The sequence below is a fragment of the Ahaetulla prasina genome, chromosome 1 (genome assembly GCF_028640845.1).
Source record: "Ahaetulla prasina isolate Xishuangbanna chromosome 1, ASM2864084v1, whole genome shotgun sequence".
NCBI classification, from domain to species: domain Eukaryota; kingdom Metazoa; phylum Chordata; class Lepidosauria; order Squamata; family Colubridae; genus Ahaetulla; species Ahaetulla prasina.
Window position 1 is genome coordinate 93,741,290 of NC_080539.1, and position 20,553 is coordinate 93,761,842.

The 20,553-nt window shown below is 40.6% G+C and overlaps 1 long non-coding RNA gene across 2 annotated transcripts in view; it reads right to left on the minus strand.

The window, feature by feature from the left end:
* Positions 1-20,553, minus strand: part of LOC131191120 (uncharacterized) — a 47,087-nt gene that overhangs the window by 1,756 nt on the left and 24,778 nt on the right. For both annotated transcript variants that reach the window (XR_009153432.1, XR_009153426.1), the window contains one exon: positions 69-189. This is a non-coding gene — a long non-coding RNA (uncharacterized LOC131191120). The remainder of the gene's footprint in view (positions 1-68; positions 190-20,553) is intronic.

The window sequence follows — 20,553 nt, forward strand, 5'->3', positions numbered from 1 at the left end:
GAGAGTTAGAGAGAGTTAAAAAACAAACTCCAGCACTCAATAGTGAGAAAACTTGCAATATATATTACCTTAGCACCTCTCCTCAAAGCTTTGTGGTGGGGATTCCTGCTAAAACTATTTGCAATGAGCTGTCAGTTACAATCCTCTATTTTTCCTTTCTCCACTCTAATACCTTCCTTGCATCAGTTCCTGGAGGAGTAATACATCACAATTAGAAGACACATTGTCTTTGTCTCTGAATAATTTCAAATGCTAATGAAGCTTTGGGGGAGTTCGGATTCGAATTTGGATTGCATGGGAGAAGCTCTGCTTTGATTGACCATATCTCAAATCTTTAAAATCAGCTTAATTCTCCTCTGGATTTGGAATCCTACATACATGTCTACATTGCATCCAAAAGTCAGTTAAGCATCCATGTTTATAATTTGTGAAACATTATATTTAAATATATTCATTTTATGAATGTTAAATTATATTTAAAATTATATATATTTGCAAGCCTAAAAAGACCAAGTGGCTCTGGGTATTTGGGCTACCTAGATCTAGGGATATTCCATCTTTAACCTTGGATGCTGCAGGAATTCCCCCTTGTTGGTATACAATCTGAAGGGCTTCCTGTGGTGCAGAAGGCCTTTGCATAACTCCATCTGATGCACCAGTTGCACCATTTCCTAGATGGGTAGGGAGTTACACAGTCACTTATGCTTTAGTTGCCTTGTAGTTTGACTACTGCAATGGATTCTACATGCAACTTCCCTTGAGCTTCAACTGGTTCAAAATATGGCAGCACAATCTGCACTGATTTGTCAGTTTGATTTTAGTGTAATTCAAAATACTGGCCGTTATCTATAACTGCCCCCCCAATTAATGTGACGTAGTATATTAAAAAGACTGAAAATCATATGCAATTTCATTCATTAGCTATGAAATTTCCCCAAAGTGTATCCTGAGAACAAGGATGGATCTTGAGGACAATGTGGGAGCAGCGCAGAATTCTAAAATCCTACCTATCTTATTCTTCTGTGCTACCGTCCCCCTTCTCATGGTCTTCTCTCCACAGATGTCCTGTTACCCTTCAGTCCAACATCAATTTCCAGTCCAACACATTATTTATCAATAAGCTGAGGACAGGAAAGATCCAAATATTCTTAAACCACTGAATAGCAATAATCTCCTATGTCTTATTAGGGAGGAGAGCTGATTATTTCTCTGAAATTTTTATATTCCATTTTAGGAACTACTAATAGAAGAAACTCCATTTAAAGAAGGAGTAAAGGATACAATAGTAGTTCTTAGAAACTATGTAATTGGGTAATTCACCTATTCATGTTCATCACTTGACTATAAATAAGACCTTATGAATGCTTGCCATATGTGAAACAGCTGTCAAAGATCAAGCATCACAGAAAAGCACTTTTTAAGTTGACTTTATTTCAAAAGCATTTGAAATAGTTTCTGTCATGATTGTCTGTTCAGTTTGGGGTGCTGTTTTATACACAGCGCTATTATCTTTAAAGGATAGATGTAGTAGTAATAAGAATAAGCCCGACTAATCTCATCAGAGGTTTTTGAGAAAATTTGTAGTCACAGGATAAAATATTCTGGTGGGCCTCACGCACTCCCAGTACCTCAGCTACAGTCTTCAAAATCATCATAAAGAGCAACGTTTTCGGGCCTTTTTATTTAGCCTTGGCCTAAGAGGATTTAATGGGCAAAATGGACTATTTTTTCAGTAGCAAAATATGCCAAGAAAATTTACTTACACATTGTGGCATATTTGTCCTGGATAGAAGTTGACATAATACTTTTCATAGTGTTTAACATTACAAAAGAATTAAACATTACAAAATCCAATTCGTGGATTGCACACTTTAAAGGTAAAGGTTCCCCTTGCACATATGTGCTAGTTGTTCCTGACTCTAGAGGGCGGTGCTCATCTCTGTTTCAAAGCCGAAGAGCCAGCACTGTCCGAATTCTGTCCGTGGTCATGTGGCCAGCATGACTAAATGCCAACGGCACACGGAGCACTGTTAGCTTCCCACCAAAGGTGGTGCCTATTTTTCCTACTTGCATTTTTTACGTGCTTTCGAACTCCTAGGTTGGCAAAAGCTGGGACAAGTAATGGGAGCTCACTCCGTTATGCAGCACTAGGGATTTGAACCCTAAAAACAAATTGTGCTGCATAAAATAAAGATAGGGGCTCAGGCAGCTCTTTCTCTCTCTCTCAAAAAAAGACATCATTGCAACCTTGTGGAAATGCAGAAATAGCACCCATCTTCTTAACAAAAGCAGTTCCACCTTGAATGTAACACCTTGCCAAAATATCCAAGCAGGTACGTATTTTGACAACAAGAGAGCAAATGCAGTACTGCATGAGAATCGGACAGAGAATAAACAAGAGATACTTTATGTGCTTTGTTGATGTCTCTAATGAGGACAGTAGGGTTGCTGCAACACAGGAATTGCCCTAAGGCTTGGTGATGTAACAAACAGCACCTGCCCTTTGGACTGTGGTTGAAGGTTTGCATGACCAAATGTTCCTCCCTGCCTAACATGGATGACCAATCTTTCTGCAAGTAAGTATAGCTGAGTTTTTGTGAAGGCTTTCTTCTACTTTCAGTGTTAGCAAAGAAAAAGGGACTGGACTTTTCGAAGGGTGGATTTTTTTTATTTTTTTTGCGTTTATTAGGATTCAACTACCCAATAAAATAGGGATTCTACCATTTAACTGCCTATTTGTAAAATCAAAAACTGTAAAAAAAAATTGCACTGCTTTAATTTGGCAATATGCTGCTGAATATCAGTGGTGCAATCTTGAATGCTCTGTAAGGTGTATGAAAGAGTCTGTGGGAGGCATGAACAACTTACAGACCACAGGGTTGTCCCTCTTTGATATAAATGCTCAAGATATCATGGACTTCCCTGATATATATTGTGCAGGTGTTGTTTTGTATGTTAAAATATTGCATCACATGACTCTGTGTTATATGCATGCAAATCCCTGCATTTTGAATGCTGCTATCCCAAACCATCTCAGAGAGAATTGCTAGAGACTTTCCCTATTCCACACTGGTCTTTTACTCCAAAAAGGAAATCCATTTTATTTCTCATAAATAAACGATGATAGCTTTGGTTTTGTGCAGACCTCAGTGGACATATGTGACATTTCTCCTGCGGGAGCTGCATAGTTGCCCATTTGCTTCCGGGTGTAATTCAGGGTGCTGGTTGTCACCTTTAAAGCCCTTCATGGCTTGGGACCAGGTTATCTGAGGGACCATCTCTTGCTGGTCACTCTAGGGGGTGGTGCTCATCTCCGTTTCAAAGCCGAAGAGCCAGCGCTGTCTGAAGACATCTCCGTGGTCATGTGGCTGGCATGACTCAACGCCAAAGGCGCACGGAATGCTGTTACCTTCCCACCAAAGGTGGTCCCTAGTTTTCTACTTGCAATTTTTACATGCTTTCGAACTACTAGGTTGGCAGAAGCTGGGACAAGTAACGCCATTATGCGGCACTAGGGATTCGAACTGCTGAACTGCTGACCTTTTGATCGACAAGCTCAGTGTTTTACCCACTAAGCTGCTGCGGTATGTGCGCGGGGAACCTTTTCCTTTATAAATAAGATAGCAATAAATAAATAGTTCCTCTCAGCAGGCAGAAAAATAAGATTCCCAACTTTCTTATAGTAAAGATTCCTTCAAATATGAGTCATCACATTTACACCGGTGAATTGCTAGACGTTATATGTAACTCATTTATCTGATTGAAAATGAGATTGTTTAAAAGAATTCTCAGCAGAGGTACGGTTTACTTAAGGAGACTGATGAGTCGAGACAGAGCAGGTCACGGGGCTCCTTCCTATGTTATTATGATAATATCATTGCTCAAGACAACAGGGCTCCACTGCACATTATTCTGCTAGCACAGAAATAAGTTTCCGTAAGAAAACCCAAAGAATCGACAACAGCATATAGACAGTCATGGATGTTTCCTTGGATAGAAAATTGCTCCCCCTCCCCCAAGGTTGAAGCTTTCCTGCATACAGTATGTTGTGACCAAGACCCAAGTAGTCATTACTAAACACAATTCAGTCCTCAACAAACTTATTTTATTAAAACAGCTGAGAATTAATTCATTCTCAGCTTCGTTCAAAACAAAATTCTTAATAAGCAGTCCCTCGGCCTTATCATCAACCTTTGATGTCTTTGGCAACCTGCCAATGGCTCGTTGCTGCTCTTTTAAGCCTTATGGGAGTGGCCAATCATTCTGGCCTTACTTCTGAGTTGTCCTTTTTTCTTCAGCTGCTTTTGCCTTCTGGCAGCTCTTCGCAAGCATGCACTAGGAACAGGAAGCCTCTCTGCTGTCTGCCTCTGGACGTTCCAGAGTCCGCGCATCGCTCCCAGATGGCCCTGACCCCATCTCTGCCACAACAGCACCTTGGAAACACTTGGATTTGACCAGCCCCATGTGATACGTACAACACTGAAATGAATTCGCACTTGTCATGGGAGATGCTCCTCTTTGGGGTTGGGGGCAAAATGCCATCATTGAATTGTGGCTGTGGGGCCGAAAATCAAACTATCTAACACATAATGATAGAATGTCAAAACCTGCAATGATTTTGTAATGAGTCTGTAAATGGAGATTGTGATGATTTTCTGGCTATGACAAATGAATTATAAAAATTATTTTTGTAATTTAGATATATCTTTGGAATCTTCCTGTTAAGGCTTCAGACTTTATATTCTGTTTTATATATTTATATCCTTTTTTAATTGAAATATGATGTGAATGCGCCAATGGTGAAATCTGAACCGGTTTGCCACTGGTTTGCTGGCCGCCCATGCACACTGCGCACCAAACGCGCTCTGCACACGCATGCACAGTACATGCCAAAAGGAGGCTTGGAAAGGTAAGTAGAACAGCAAGGAGGGATCAGTTGTGCTACGTGATTTAGATTCACTAGAAAGCAGGATTTTAAATTGTGTGGCACAACTGATCATCAGAAATACTGGTCCGGAGGAACCAGTACCTTTTTTTTTTTACTACCGGTTTGCCCCAACCAGTAGTTTTTATCACTACCGATTCGCCCGAACCGATGCAAACCAGTAACATTTCACTTCTGGAATGTGCCATATGATAAGTAAATAAATATCCTTAGTTTCCTTTCCTGTAGCAAAAGATTGGACTAGATTTTCCGTGGTCCTTCCAGCTGCACAATTTTGGGATTTTCTGCCCAGCTGCAAGAAGGAGGGAGGCTTATGAGAAGAAATCTAACCATATCAATAATTCCTTCCATATCTTCTTGTAATACTTATGTTTTGGGGGCAATGTGGGAAAAGCATTATGTAGCAATGTCTTTCTTAGCTATGAAAGGCAATTAGAGGTTAATTAAAGGTTGTAGAGAGTGTGGTGGCATGTCAGCTACCCCAGTACCTGGATGAATCCGTCTATCTAGACCCGTTCCAGTCCGGCTTCCGGCCCGGATACAGTACGGAGACAGCTTTGGTCGCACTGGTGGATAATCTCTGGAGGGCCAGGGATAAGGGTTACTCCTCTGCCCTGGTCCTATTAGACCTCTCAGCGGCTTTTGATACCATCGACCATGGTATCCTGCTGCGCCGGTTGGAGGGGTTAGGAGTGGGAGGCACCGTTTATCGGTGGTTCTCCTCCTACCTCTCTGACCGGACGCAGACGGTGTTGACAGGGGGGCAGAGATCGACTCCAAGGTGCCTCATGTGTGGGGTGCCGCAGGGGTCGATTCTCTCACCCCTCCTGTTCAACATCTATATGAAGCCGCTGGGTGAGATCATCAGTGGCTTTGGGGTGAGATACCAACTGTACGCTGATGACACTCAGCTGTACTTTTCCACCCCGGGCCACCCCAGTGAAGCTGTCGAAGTGCTGTCCCGTGTTTGGAAGCCGTACGGGTCTGGATGGGGAGGAACAGGCTCAAACTTAATCCCTCCAAGACGGAGTGGCTGTGGATGCCGGCACCTCGGTACAGTCAGCTGCAGATGCGGCTGTCTGTCGGGGGTGAGTCATTGGCCCCGATGGAGAAGGTACACAACTTGGGCGTGCTCCTGGATGGTCGGTTGTCCTTTGAAGATCATTTGGCGACCGTCTCCAGGAGAGCTTTTTATCAGGTTCGCCTGATCCACCAGTTGCGTCCCTTCCTGGACTGGGATGCCTTATGCACGGTCACTCATGCTCTCGTGACCTCTCGCCTGGACTACTGCAATGCTCCCTACATGGGACTCCCCTTGAAGAGCACCCGGAGACTTCAGCTAGTTCAGAATGTGGCTGCGCGGGTTATTGAGGGAGCGGTTCGGAGCTCCCACGTAACACCCATCCTGCGCAGACTGCACTGGCTACCTGTTGTTTTCCGGGTGCGCTTCAAGGTATTGGTTACCACCTTTAAAGCGCTCCATGGCTTAGGACTGGGCTATCTACGGGACCGTCTACTGCCGGCCTCTATCTCCCATCGTCCGGTGCGTTCCCACAGAGAGGGACTCCTCAGGGTGCCGTCAGCCAAACAGTGTCCACTGGCGGCCCCCAGGGGGAGGGCCTTCTCTGTGGGGGCTCCGACCCTGTGGAACAAACTTCCCCTCGGATTTCGACTACTACCTGACCTTAGGACCTTTCGCCGCGAACTTAAAACCTATTTATTTCGTATGGCTGGACTAGCTTGATTTTTATCTTTAGATTTTAATTGAATTCAATGGGTTTTTTAAATTTTTGTAATTTTATGGGGGTGTAAGTTATTTTAATACTTGGGCTAATTTAAATCAGTTTTTTAAGGGTTGTTTTAACTATTGTGTATATTTGTATTTTATCTGCCTGTTCACCGCCCTGAGTCCTTCGGGAGAAGGGCGGTATACAAATTAAAATATTCATTCATTCATTCATTCAATTAGGAAGAAGTCCAGGGATGGGATCTAGTTCAGTCATGCATTTGGTACTTCATGATACAAAATGATAGTGTTTGAAACCTAAATCTTCCAGTCCCAGATTCCATTCATACTTGGAAAGATTCCCTATGTGAGATTAAATCCCACCATTGTTTGGGGCTGCTGATGAAATGATCTCCGCTGTTTCAAATCCAGGCACCCATTTGCTGTCCCAAATCAGTTTTGAATACTTTGTACAGATATTTGAAAGAGGGTTGTATCCAATTCTGTTTTGGGAAAGCAATGCATATATACTGTTGTAGAAAAGCATGTGGTGTTGTCAACTATATAACAAAACTTCCTCCCTCCTGTTCAGTGGTGGGTGCTGCTGGTTCAGACTGGTTTGGGTGAACCGGTAGTTCTGATGATCAGCTGGCCCCACTTACCCACCCCACTCTATCCTGTCTTATATTTCCTTCTTTCTGGCTCAGCTGATTTGCGTGACATAGCTGATTTCTGCCCCTCCGCTGTTCTTCTTACCGGGGCTGCCTTAGAAGGTAAGCAGCTGAGCTTCAGACTGCTGTATTTTGAACACTGCACGCAAATGTGTAAGGCGCGTGCACAAAACATGCACTTACAAAACCGGTTGTTAAACCGGTTGTAGTCCACCACTGCTCCTGTTCCTCCTTCCTAAGAAATACTTCTAGGGCTTTTGATATTTTAATATAGCTATATAAACAAGCAACAATTAGACTTAAATAGCTGTACAATTCTTTGGATTAAAAGGCCCTGGTTGGTACTAGAACGGGACACTTCCACAGATCCCCACCTCTCCAGACTAGAGTGGGAAATTGAAAAAAAAAAACCCACAGAAGAAGACGGTGGCAATCCCCTTGCATATTGCTGCCAAGAAAACTTCATGGTCATAAATCTATATCCTACTTTTCCAAAATCAGCTAAGAATTTACTCTAAGATGTGAGAAAACCAAATCCACAGTTATGAAATATGAAGTAAATAATGATATATTCAAAAGAGGACAAGTGGATTAAAAGTCAATTAAAGTCAGTTAAAATCACAATTAACATTCAATTGCCATCTATTTAAAACTCAACATTATGAACCAAGATCTTGTATAAATCTTACAGGCTTCATTTTACCTGTAATGACATCATCTGTAACAGAAAGCAGGACATGCCTGGATCTGTCAAACCCAAATACAAGGAAACTAGTTGTGATTTCAAGATCAGAATTGGTGTAGAATAAAGGCAATAAAATGACACTGGATTAAACTAGTCCAGTGTTTTCTAGATTTGCTAGGGTTAAAATTCCCAGAATTCTTGACACTATCTTTAGTTTGAATATTTACATTATATTATTTAAGTGGAGAAACATGATTAACCTCCAATTTTCCCACTTCTGTTACTTGCTTACAGGCTTGCTGAGTAGTTTTTTTCTCTCCATTTATCTTACCTAAAACATTAATTTGCCACCATTAATACATTCATTATGTGTTTGGTTTAGTGATTTTTTTTCAAACTCCATTCCAGATCCATTAAGCTTTAAGACAAGGTTTTCTGTTCTTCCAAGAAAGGAAGACTTCTCATTTTAAAAAGTTTTCTTTTTCAGTTTTAGAGAAAACAACAGAATGAATATGAAGACTGAAAACCAGGGCACTATGCACACGGTGCAGCTATTCCCCACATGTATCTGCTTACATTGCTACATGCCACATAGCAAATCTCTTGATGCTCAGGAGAATTTCAATTGCATTTTGTAATATAGTGTGATACAGTTTCTCAAAATTCCCTGGAGGCTCAAGGAAGCCCTTGAGCATGCCTAAAGTAGCTATCCCGAGTGTGGCCAAAGTTTGCAAAATATTAAAATTTCTTTAAAAAGCAAATAACTAGTACATATTATGATGGATTTCCCCCCCTGTTTATTTGCCTTTAAAATGTGGCTCAATTTTCTTGTTTACAGCAAAATGGAGTTAGGGCCAAATAAACTGTTGCAATATAGACTCCCTCCCTCCCTTCCTTCCCTTCTTTCTTTCCCTCCCTCCCTCCCACTCACCCACTCCTCCTTCTGGATAAGTGTGTGTGTGTTTATATATATAATAATAATAACAACAGAGTTGGAAGGGACCTTGGAGGTCTTCTAGTTCAACCCCCTGCCCAGGCAGGAAATCCTACACCATCTCAGACCGATGGTTATCCAACATTTTCTTAAAAATTTTCAGTGTTGGAGCATTTACAACTTCTGCAGCAAGTTGTTCCACTTACTAATTGTTCTGTCAGGAAATTTCTCCTTAGTTCTAAGTTGCTTCTTTCCTTGATTTCCACCCATTGCTTCATGTTCTACCCTCAGGTGCTTTGGAGAACAGCCCGACTCCCTCTTCTTTGTGGCAACCCCTGAGATATTGGAACACTGCAATCATATCTCCCCTAGTCCTTTTTATTAAACTAGACATACCCAGTTCCTGCAACCGTTCTTCATATGTTTTAGCCTCCAGTACCCTAATCATCTTTGTTGCTCTTCTCTGCACTCTTTCTAGAGTCTCAGCATCTTTTTTACATCATGGCGATCAAAACTGAATGTAATATTTCAAGTGTGGCCTTACCAAGGCATTATAAAGTGGTATCAACACTTCATGTGATCTTGATTCTATCCCTCTGTTTATGCAGCCCAGAACTGTGTTGGCTTTTTTAGCAGCTGCTGCACACTGCTAACTCATATTTAATGCCATATACAGAACTATAATATTAATTCTCTTTAATGCTGTTTAGCTGCTGAACAATTTTCTCACGATTTTAACTTCTTTAAGAATAAAACTTTAAAATTGTGTATTAACTTGTCTTCTTACCACAGTTCCCCTGACAATGAATACAGCTAACTTGCTTGTTAGTTGTACTAATTGTATAAGTCTCGTAACCTCTTGCTGTCCATAAAAGTTAGTTTCTACGTATAGAAATTTAAAATAGAGCCATAAGAAGATCAATGAACTGTGGTCCACATCCTGGAATTTTGCAAAGCTGGCTGATCAATGGCAAACTGTATGTAAGTTATTTCTTATTATTGCAGGAGAAATACTGCTGGACTAATTCTCTCTACATAGGCAGAGGTTAGAATGACAAAAGCATTGTTTCATGTCAGCAGAATCCTGTATTGTTTGAAGAGAGAATGCAACAAACATAATTCTAAATATCAACCAAATCAGTTTTGCCTCTGACTATATAACTTCCAGGAATCTGTAGCTGATTTTAACTACATGGAAATGGAGCTTTATAATGTATTATAGTGGCCCCCAATGTTTTAGGAACCATGGACCGGTTCCATGGAGAGAGGTTTTTCCGTAGACCAGAGGAGGGCATGATTTAGTGTGCTGCCTGCATCCCGTGAATGGGGCTTCACTTGTTTGTGAGGCTTGGTTTCTGGCCACAGACCGATGCTGGTCCACAGATCAGGGATTGGGGACCAGTGGTGGGTTGCCCCTGGTTCGCTCCGGTTCTGTAGAGCCGGTAGTAAAACTCTGCTGGCGTTCAGAGAACCGGAAGTAATGGCTGGCTGGCCACGCCCCCGAACCGGTTCTCCGATCATCAGAGTTTTTTTTTTTTTACTCTTAAAAGACTCTTTTCTTCAGCCAAAAAGGGGCTTTTAAAAGAAAAAAAAAACCCTCTGATGATCGCGTGGCTGAGCAGGGATCCTCAGAGGAGTCTGTTAAAAACTTTTTTTCTCTGACCCACCCAATCCCCGCTCCTCACTTACTTAATTAAGCAAGCTCCTTTCGGGCTCGCTTTCCTTCGACGTCTCCAATCAGTTATATTGTCTTGAAGGCAGAATCGGTTGCAGCTAATGTAATTGATTGGAGTTCCCCAGGAACTCTGGGAGTTGAAGTCCACAAATCTTCCTGGAATCCATTGCTCAGCCAAATGCTTTGCTGGCTGAGGAACTCTGGGAGTTGAAGTCCACAAACTTTAAAGTTATAAGGTTGGAGACCCCGATTTAAAAAATATAAATAAAATAACAAAATATGTGTGCAGCTTTCTGCGATTTGGTGTGTTTCTGTACTGTTTCACTCTAACTACACAAATACACAGAATCTCACAAAGCTGTATGTGGCATTTTGTGTGTGTGAGTCTGTTGTGTTCTGTTGTGTGTGTGTGTAAAGTGTGAAACTTGGTTTTTGAGCTTTTTGTGGCTTTGTGAGTTTCCTGCTTGTTGCAGGGGCCCTTTTGGATGAAGTGCAGTTGCTTTTACATTGTGTGTGAGTCAGTTGTGTTGTGTTGTGTTGTGTGTGTGTAAAGTGTGAAACTTGGTTTTTGGTACCTCTTATTGTTTTGTATGCTTTGTTTATTATTTTTATTATTTATTGTTATTGGCCACGCCCACCCAGTCACATGATGGCCAAGATATTCTCACCCAGTCACATGACCACCAAACCACGCCCAGTGTCACATGACCACCAAGCCACGGCCACAAAATAAGCCAAGCCCACAGAACTGGTAGTAAAAAAATTTAGAACCCACCCCTGTTGGGGACCCCTGATGTATCATATGTATGCATCATATATTGCTTCTTCTCAAGAAGTTCATTATAGTCACACACTGATACAGGGGTATTTGCCAGGAGGGGGTCAAAAAAGTCAAGATGGCAGCTACAACCAAGTAATTTAAGTTCCACCTGGGTTTTTTAGTTTGTGTTTAATTACATTGAGGTTATTGACACCCTTCTTGTAGACATCCCTGTATTGATATCACGATAATTGACCATCTAAAAATATTCAAAGCAAAGCATGTGTGAAATGACATCAGAAAAATGGCACAGCTATCAAGCCCCACTCCTCTTTACCAAAATATTCTCTTCCATCTCCTGCTTCAAGTCACACAAGGTAAGTAGCAGTCAAGCCACCATGGTATCTGTTCCTACTCTCTGTGTTTCTACCAGCTCCTTTCCTATTTCACTGTTGATTTGAGAGTGGGTTTTTTTAGCACATCTTTGGTGTTCACTTTCAGAGAACTTGTTCAATGGAATGCTAAGCCCACAAAGTAGTGTTAAGGTACTGGGGTTTTTATTTTTTGTAAGCTGCCTAGAGTCTCTGAAAGTGAGTAGAGGGACATATAAATTCCCCAAATAAAAAAGAAATAAAGGTGAAAGGCTTCTTACTGAAACCTGTGACGTTTCTTTTCTTTGAGCTTCCTTATTTGGCTATTTTGTCAATGTACAATCACAATATATATACAGTATATCTTGACAACTCATTTCTCTGAATATCTCACAGTGGAAGAACTTCAGGTAAATCCATTTCAACCAAAATTCTGCCACATAGGTTTTTCCAAAAAGCCTTATGGACAGCTAACATCAAAAACGTCATCAGAAAAGCACAACAAAGAATGTTCTTTCTGCGCCAACTCAGAAAGCTCAAACTGCACAAGGAGCTGCTGATCCAGTTCTATTGAGGAATTATTGAGTCTGTCATCTGCACCTCTATAACTGTCTGGTTTGGTTCTGCAACCCAACAAGACAGATACAGACTTCAGAGGATAATTAGAACTACAGAAAAAACAATTGCTACCAACCTGAGGATCTGTATAATGCACGAGTCAAGAAGAGGGCTGTGAAAATATTTACAGACCCCTCACATCCGGGACATAAACTGTTTCAACTCCTACCCTCAAAACAATGCTATAGAGCACTGCACACGAGAACAACTAGACACAAGAACAAGTTTTTCCCCGAACGCCATCACTCTGCTAAACAAATAATTCCGTCAACACTGTCAAACTATTGACTAAATCTGCACTACTATTAATCTTCTCATCGTTCTCATCACCCATCTCTTTCCACTTATGACTGTATGACTGTAACTTTGTTGCTTGTATCCTTATGATTTATATTGATATTGTTTCCTGATTGCTTATTTGTATTCGATGACTATCATTAAGTGTTGTATCATTAAGTGTTAAATTTGTACCCTATAACTATCATTAGTGTTGTAAGTGTTGTACCTAGATGAAGGTATCTTTTCTTTTATGTACACTGAGAGCACATGCACCAAGACAAATTCCTTGTGTGTCCAATCACACTTGGCCAATAAAAAATTCTATTCTATTCTATTCTTAGTGGGTCACAGCTAAATTCTTTCTTACCATTCCAAAAGAATCTGGAAAGATCAAGCAAGTGCTTGTCAACACATACATGACAGGACATAGACATTGTTTCAGATGGTGCTTCTAATTATATATGGAGGATTTCCTGAGATAATTTAGATCAATCTCGTTTATATGCCAGAGCTCTTGCTACAAAGAAAAGGGGGGTCAGATTATTCTCCAAAGCACCAGAGGGCAGAACAAGAAACAATGGTTGAAAATTAATCAAAGAGAAAAGCAACCTGGAATTAAGGAGAAACTTCCTAACAGTGAGGACAATTAAGCAGTGGAACAGCTTGCCTCCAGAAATAGTGGGCACTCCATCACTGGAGGTTCTTAAGAAGAGATTAGACAGTCACTTATCTGAAATGGTATAGGTTCTCCTGCTTAAGAATTTGACTAGAACAGGGGTCTCCAACCTTGGCAACTTTAAGACTTGTGGACTTCAACTCCCAGAATTTTGGGAGTTGAAGTCCATAAGTCTTAAAGTTACTAAGGTTGGAGACCCCTGGACTAGAAGACCTCCAAGGTCCCATCCAGATTCTATTTCTGTTTCTGTTTCTATTCTATCTTCAATCATGCAAGTCTCTGAATGTTTGCCATGAATTCTAACCTTCCTCTGTCGCTGAATGAAATACCATGTGCTTGTTTAAAGTACTCTGTGATCACTAAGCTGAAGGATACATTGCAGAAATCACATGAAACCTGCTTGAAATAACTTTTCTGTTTTAATCATTCTATATAATGTCTATTTCATGTAAACCAGTTTACCTTAGCAATATCATTCCTATTTGTCAGGTTATCTCCCTCTCTCCCACTCTCTCCCCCCTCCCTCTCCTTAGAAAGAGGAGGACGCTGGGCTGGGAATCGTCTGGATCAGGGGGTCTCCAACCTTGGCAACTTTAAGCCTGGTAGAGTTCAACTCCCAGAATTCTCCAGCCAGCAAAGCAAAGCTGGCTATGGAATTCTGGGAGCTGAAGTCCTCCAGGCTTAAAGCTGCCAAGGTTGGAGACCCCTGGTCTGGATAGTGTTTCATGCTACATGAAAACCATCATCACATGGGCAGTTTCTTCCTTGATGGACACAAACATCATCAGATATTTTATGAGTTTCCACCAGGCCCCAAATGAAAAACCTGAATTGTCTTGAATTAGCCAGGATAGATTATCATATGGACAAACACAACATAGAAAGAACTTGGGTTTCTGAATGAAGTATTAAAATTTATATGCATCTGGAATGACAGAGAGAGAGAGAGAGAGAGAGAGAGAGAGAGAGAGAGAGAGAAGGGCTTCTAGAAGAGCAAGCCCTAATAACTGCTAATCAATTTTCCTTAATGTTAACAAATACTGCCTGGCATGAGCAATCTTGCCTCTAACACTAATTTCATTGTTTGCTAATAAATCCCTTTGGGTGCCAATATATTCATCTCAATAATACTAAGCCAAGTCACTGTAGGAATAAACTGTCCTTAGCAGAACATTTCCAGTGTAAACCGCATAGCAATTAGGAACAAATCCCTATCTGGTAACACAGCAAACACAGAAAAGGCAATAAATGGATGGTTAATTGAGGACGAAGCCCATATTACACCGTCCCCTTGTTTTGAAGACATTCGTGTGTGTGTGTGTATGTGTGTGTGTGTGTGTGTGTGTGTGTGTTTTGGTGCAGTATAACCAATTTTATACTCTTGTTTTTGATACACTACAATTGTCAAATGAGATAAAATTCATGAAACCTCTTAGTTTGAACATATTGTACTTATTGTAGTGATACCTCGATGGCTAATATATTTTAAAAATTGTGAGGAAGGGGGGGTCAGATAGTTGCTCCATGCTCAGTTGCCCTAGTCAACAAATATCTACCTTCAAGTTTAGTTTGAAAAATGTGGTTTTTTTTAAAAAAAAGAAAAACAATTCCAAATAATATGGGAGGAATTGCTATTGTCTTCTTGGAATTTTTCTCCCGTTACCTGGTCTAGCTTAAAAATTGGGATTTGGAGTGGTCTCCCCTGAAGTACTCACCAGGTTTTTTTTATTGCTTAGCTTTCCAAAATTAGCCGGGGTCAGCAGGGTCAGACTACATATTTTGATTTCTTCCCTTTGCCTCATCTAGGCTCTCTGAATGCCTCTCAACACAGATACAAAGACTTAGTGTATTTCTATTTTAAGAAAAAGTGAAGGTCCCTGTATGCTAATTTGTATCTCCCATTAATGAATTAGGATGGTGCTCAAGACCTAAGAGACAAATATGCTTTATATGCTGAGGTGGCGCAGTGGTTAGAGTGCAGTATTGCAGGCTACTTCAGCTGACTGCTTGCTGCAGTTCAGCAGTTCAAATCTCACCGGCTCAAGGTTGACTTAGCCTTCCATCCTTCCAAGGTCAGTAAAATGAGGACCCAGATTGTTGGGGGCAATATGCTGACTCTGTAAACCGCTTAGAGTGGGCTGTAAAAGCACTATGAAGCAGTATATAAGTCTAAGCGCTATTGCTACTGTGTTTCCCTGAAAATAAAACCCTGTTTTATATTTTTTGAACCCCAAAATAAGTGCTTGACCTTATTTTTGGGGATATCTTATTACTTTGAGAAGTGTGGAACAGGACCTGATTTCCAGCTCTGTCTCCCTAACCCTAGCCAGAGGAAATGGAGGGGACCGGTTGCACATGCATTTAAATATTTTCGGGAGGCCTTATTTTCAGGGGGAGGGCTTATTTTAGGGCACGCGCTCAAAAACTCCATGGGGCTTATTATCAGGGGATGTCTTATTTTAGGGGAAATAAGGTAAAGGTAAAGGTTCCCCTCGCACATACGTGCTAGTCGTTGCCGACTCTAGGGGGCGGTGTTCATCTCCGTTTCAAAGCCGAAGAGCCAGCGCTGTCCGAAGACGTCTCCATGGTCATGTGGCCGGCATGACTCAATGCCAAAGGCGCACGGAACTCTGTTACCTTCCCACCAAAGGTGGTTCCTATTTTTTTCTACTTGCATTTTTACATGCTTTCAAAACTGCTAGGTTGGCAGAAGCTGGGACAAGTAACGGGAGCTCACCCCGTTACACGGCAGTACTAGGGATTCGAACCGCTGAGCTGCCGACCTTTTGATCGACAAGCTGAGCCAATCTAGCCCCTGAGCCACTGCGTCCCTTGTTTAGGGGAAATAGGGTATTGCTATTTGGACAGGAGATCCTATATTAATAATGCATCACTGGAATTCTTGTGTTTGTTATTTTCTATATAAATCAGGTGTACACTTCCATTGGATGGTACCTGCCTTTGTGCCACACTCCGAAGGTGATGGAGCCAGGAATTGATTTTAGAGAGGAGAGGGGTGTAACACTTTAATATGGCCAGGATCCATTTCAAACTGGAAGAACAGCTTAATTTTTTAAGAACTTGGTTTACAAATAGAGTTCCAATTAATATATTTATAAAAAGTGACCATAACATTTTTATTTTCAAGTTTATTTTTTTTTTTAAATAATAACATATATTTGCTGAAAAGAGGAGGATAATTGCATTTTTTCAACAGATGAAGTGATTTTGTCAACTGCTTGTTCTTTTGTTAAATAAAACCAACCTTTTCCAAGATTCAATTAGCTGTTTTGAGATGTTTAAATAAATTCACTTTATTAATACTAATAGATATCAATAGTAGACATTTATAATGTATACATTCTACGTATTACAAAAGGAAGGAGGGAGGGAGGGAGGGAAGGAGCTCCAAAGAAAACTGAATAAATTGGGAATACGGAGCATATTCTGTTGCTGCCAAAAACAGGATGGGGCAGAAAATTCAGTGTAGACCAGGGGTGTCCAAACTTGGTCCCTTTAAGACTTTTGGACTTCAACTCCCAGAGTTCCTCAGCCAGCTTTGCTGGCTGAGGGACTCTGGGAGTTGAAGTCCAAAAGTCTTAAAGGGACCAAGTTTGGACACCCCTGGTGTAGACACTGAAGAGATTCTTTGTCAGGACTAAAAATCCTTACTAAAAATCCTTCTCCACATTTTTCTGGCTGCTAAAATTCAGTCAGGAATTACCTAGAAACTTTAATGTGACTCTTGATACTCACATGGGTTACAATTTTTAATGTAAAACAACAATAAAGAAGATAGAATTCATGTTAGCATTAAAACTTTCTGCATCCTTTTTGCAATGTGTCAAGAACATTACATCCAGCTCTATATCTAGAAAATATCCCTCTATGTAACTTAGAATGATTGTAACTATCTAGACAAAAGTAGCAATTACCTATTAGTGCAGCAAGCAAGGGGTGAGGTGTAACTACCAATTGTCCCCCAAGGACCAAAGACTTTATATGAGCAATGAAGGGCAACAGTAAGCCATGAAGTGACATTTGCTGAGCCTATTTGTTTGCTTTTCTTTGAGTTTCTGAAACTAAATTTTCAGTTATCAAAATGTGATACTTGATTGTTTATATATATATATAATCTGAGGTTTTCGCGGGTGTTTCTATGTAGGTCTTTGGTTATTCGGGTTTTCTCCCGCGTAAAATTGGAAGTGTCTTGGCGACGTTTCGACGAAGTCTCATTCGTCATCTTCAGGCTTCAGCTTCGTGCTTCTGGGAGCAATGTGTGATTGCAGCTGTTTCTTCCTTTTTAACTGCTAGTGGGGGTTTGAACTGATTGGGTGGGAGCTTGGCTGTGCTCTTTTTAGGATGTGTTTGGTGGCTGCAGAGTTGGAGTGGAATTTCAATTGGAAGCATGTGGGGATTAAATTTTGATCTCGGCAGTTTCGTAGGAATGCAAGGTCACATAAAATGGAAGCTTTTTGGACTTCTAGTTTTTCATAGGTCCTGGTCAGATGGTGGATTTCCTCCCCGTAGAGGCGCAATATTTGTTTTCTGAGGTTTTCGCGGGTGTTTGTATGTATGTATAACATTTTTTTGCAAGAAGTCAAAAGACTCATCAAACCATACGTACCACTAATAACCCCCAAAACCAGGAAAAAACAAAACAAAACAAAAAAAACCTCTTTGATGCAAAAACAAAACTGGCTATGTAGCTAACTTCAAAACCATATGCTGACAGATAAAGGTAGAATGCATCAGTTATCATAGCAAACAAGAGGAAAACCTAATATGCACTAAATCCACCTGAGCCTTCTACAATTTCGTAAATGAGAAACTTAAAGACTCAAGATCCATCCCACCACTAAAAGGACCAAACGGGAAAGACTGTAATGATAAAACCATTAAGGCCAACCTCTTCAACACATTCTTCAGTTCAGTCTTTGTAAACAGCAATGGCTCATGCCCCTCATTTTCCAATCGTACCACAACTACTCACAACAATCTACTACATGTCGATTTCACAGAAGATGCCATTGAAAAGGCACTACCCAACCTAAAACCATTTCTATTGATTGGCCTTGATGGATTATGTGCCTGCTTCCTAAAGAAGCTCTCAACCACCACAGCAGAACCACTTAGCATAATCTATTAAATATCTTTCAGAACCAGCTCCTTACCTAACTTATGGTCACTAGCCACAGTCATCCCCATCTTCAAAAAGGGTCACCCCAGCCTAGTTGATAATTACAGACCAATCTCATTATGTTGTGTCACCTGCAAAGTCATGGAATCAATCATAAACCAATCCATTATTCTCTACTTAGAGACTAACAACCTACTCTCTAACAAACAATTTGGCTTTAGAAAAAAATTGCCCTGCAATCTGCAACTATTACACTGCAAAAACATATGGACTTCAAAATTCAATCAAGGTAAATCAATAGATGCAATTTATATAGACTTCTATAAAGCCTTCGATTCAGTGGTACACAACAAGCTACTTCTAAAACTAAAATCTTATGGCATTTCCGGATCCCTGCATAAGTGGATAGCTGTGTTCCTAACAAACAGGCAGCAAGTAGTCAAAATAGGGAACACCTTATTTAATCCTGCACCTGTTAACAGCGGTGTCCCCCAAGGCAGCGTTTTAGGACCCACACTCTTTATAATTTATATCAGTGGTAGTCAACCTGGTCCCTACCGCCCACTAGTGGTGTTCCAACTTTCATGGTGGATGGTAGGGGTTTTGTCCAATACTGAAGCACTTTCCTTTCTTTAAATGTAATTGATTTTTTAAAAAATTACATAGCATTATTTAAAACATTTTCATTAGGTTTTCATAAAATTTCCCATGACTATTTAAATTTCTGAAAATATACTATTTTTATCACCCGTGCATAAGTTTAGTTCACGTTACGTAAGTGAAACTAAATGGTGCTATAGTGCGACCGCAAACAAAAGAGCCTCATCCCAAATAGCTCGCGCATGTCTCCCCATACCACCCAGCTGTAACAGACAAGCAGAGCTGGTAGCCCCCCCAAAACCTAATCCACGATGCACAAGAGGCATGCACAGACGACGATACATGGCACATTACTGTGGAACCGGTGGGCGGTTAGAAATTTTTACTGCTAACAGAGATACAAAAGTGGGTATAAAAAGGTTGACTACTCCTGACTTAGAACTACGCTGTTTTCGGTCTGACCTAAGCATAGTATATAAAATCATCTGCTACAATGTCCAACAGCCAATGAATACTTCAACTTCAACCAAAACAATACAAGACACACAATAGATACAAACTCATGGTAAACCAATCCAAACTAGACTGCAGAAAATACGACTTCAGTAACAGAGTTGTAATGCCTAGAATGCACTACCTGACTGTGGTTTTTTCTCCAAATCCCCAAAACTTTTTTTTTTTATTTACATTTATATCCCGCCCTTCTCCGAAGACTCAGGGCGGCTTACATTGTGTAAGGCAATAGTCTCATCCTATTTGTATATTTATATACAAAGTCAACTTATTGCCCCCCCCCAACAGTCTGGGTCCTCATTTTACCTACCTTATAAAGGATGGAAGGCTGAGTCAACCTTGGGCCTGGTGGGACTCGAGCCTGCAGTAATTGTAAGCAGTTGTGTTTAATAACAGGCTATCTTACAGCCTGAGCCACCCACGGCCCTTTAACCTTAGATTGTCTACTGAAGACCTCACCCCATTCCTAAGAGTTCTGTAAGGTCGTGCATAAGCGCACCAGCATGTCTACTGTCCCTGTCCTAATGTTTTCTTTTATTAGTATCCTTTTCATGTATTTATAATTATGTTTACACTTGTATCTGTCATAAAATACATGCTTGACGAAAATAATAAAATAAATAAAATAAATAACTAGCTGAAAAAAAGCTAAGCTAGCTTATTTTACCTTCCAAAGCAGTAAACAAGTTTTTTACAGGTCCTTTGTACACTCTTTAAGCAATTATTTTCTTCAAAAAAACAACAACACATATCCTTTTTTTAAAAAAAAAATCAAACCAACATTGTATATATTGTAGTGGTACCCACGTTTCCCAATCTATGCAATCCTTATTGTTTCAGACATTTTTGGCAGATAAACAAATATACTAAACCTTTATGCCAACTCATTATACAAAGGTGATACATGAACGGTATAAATTGATGGGAAAATAGAAAATGCTTATAATATAGCTGCTAGAT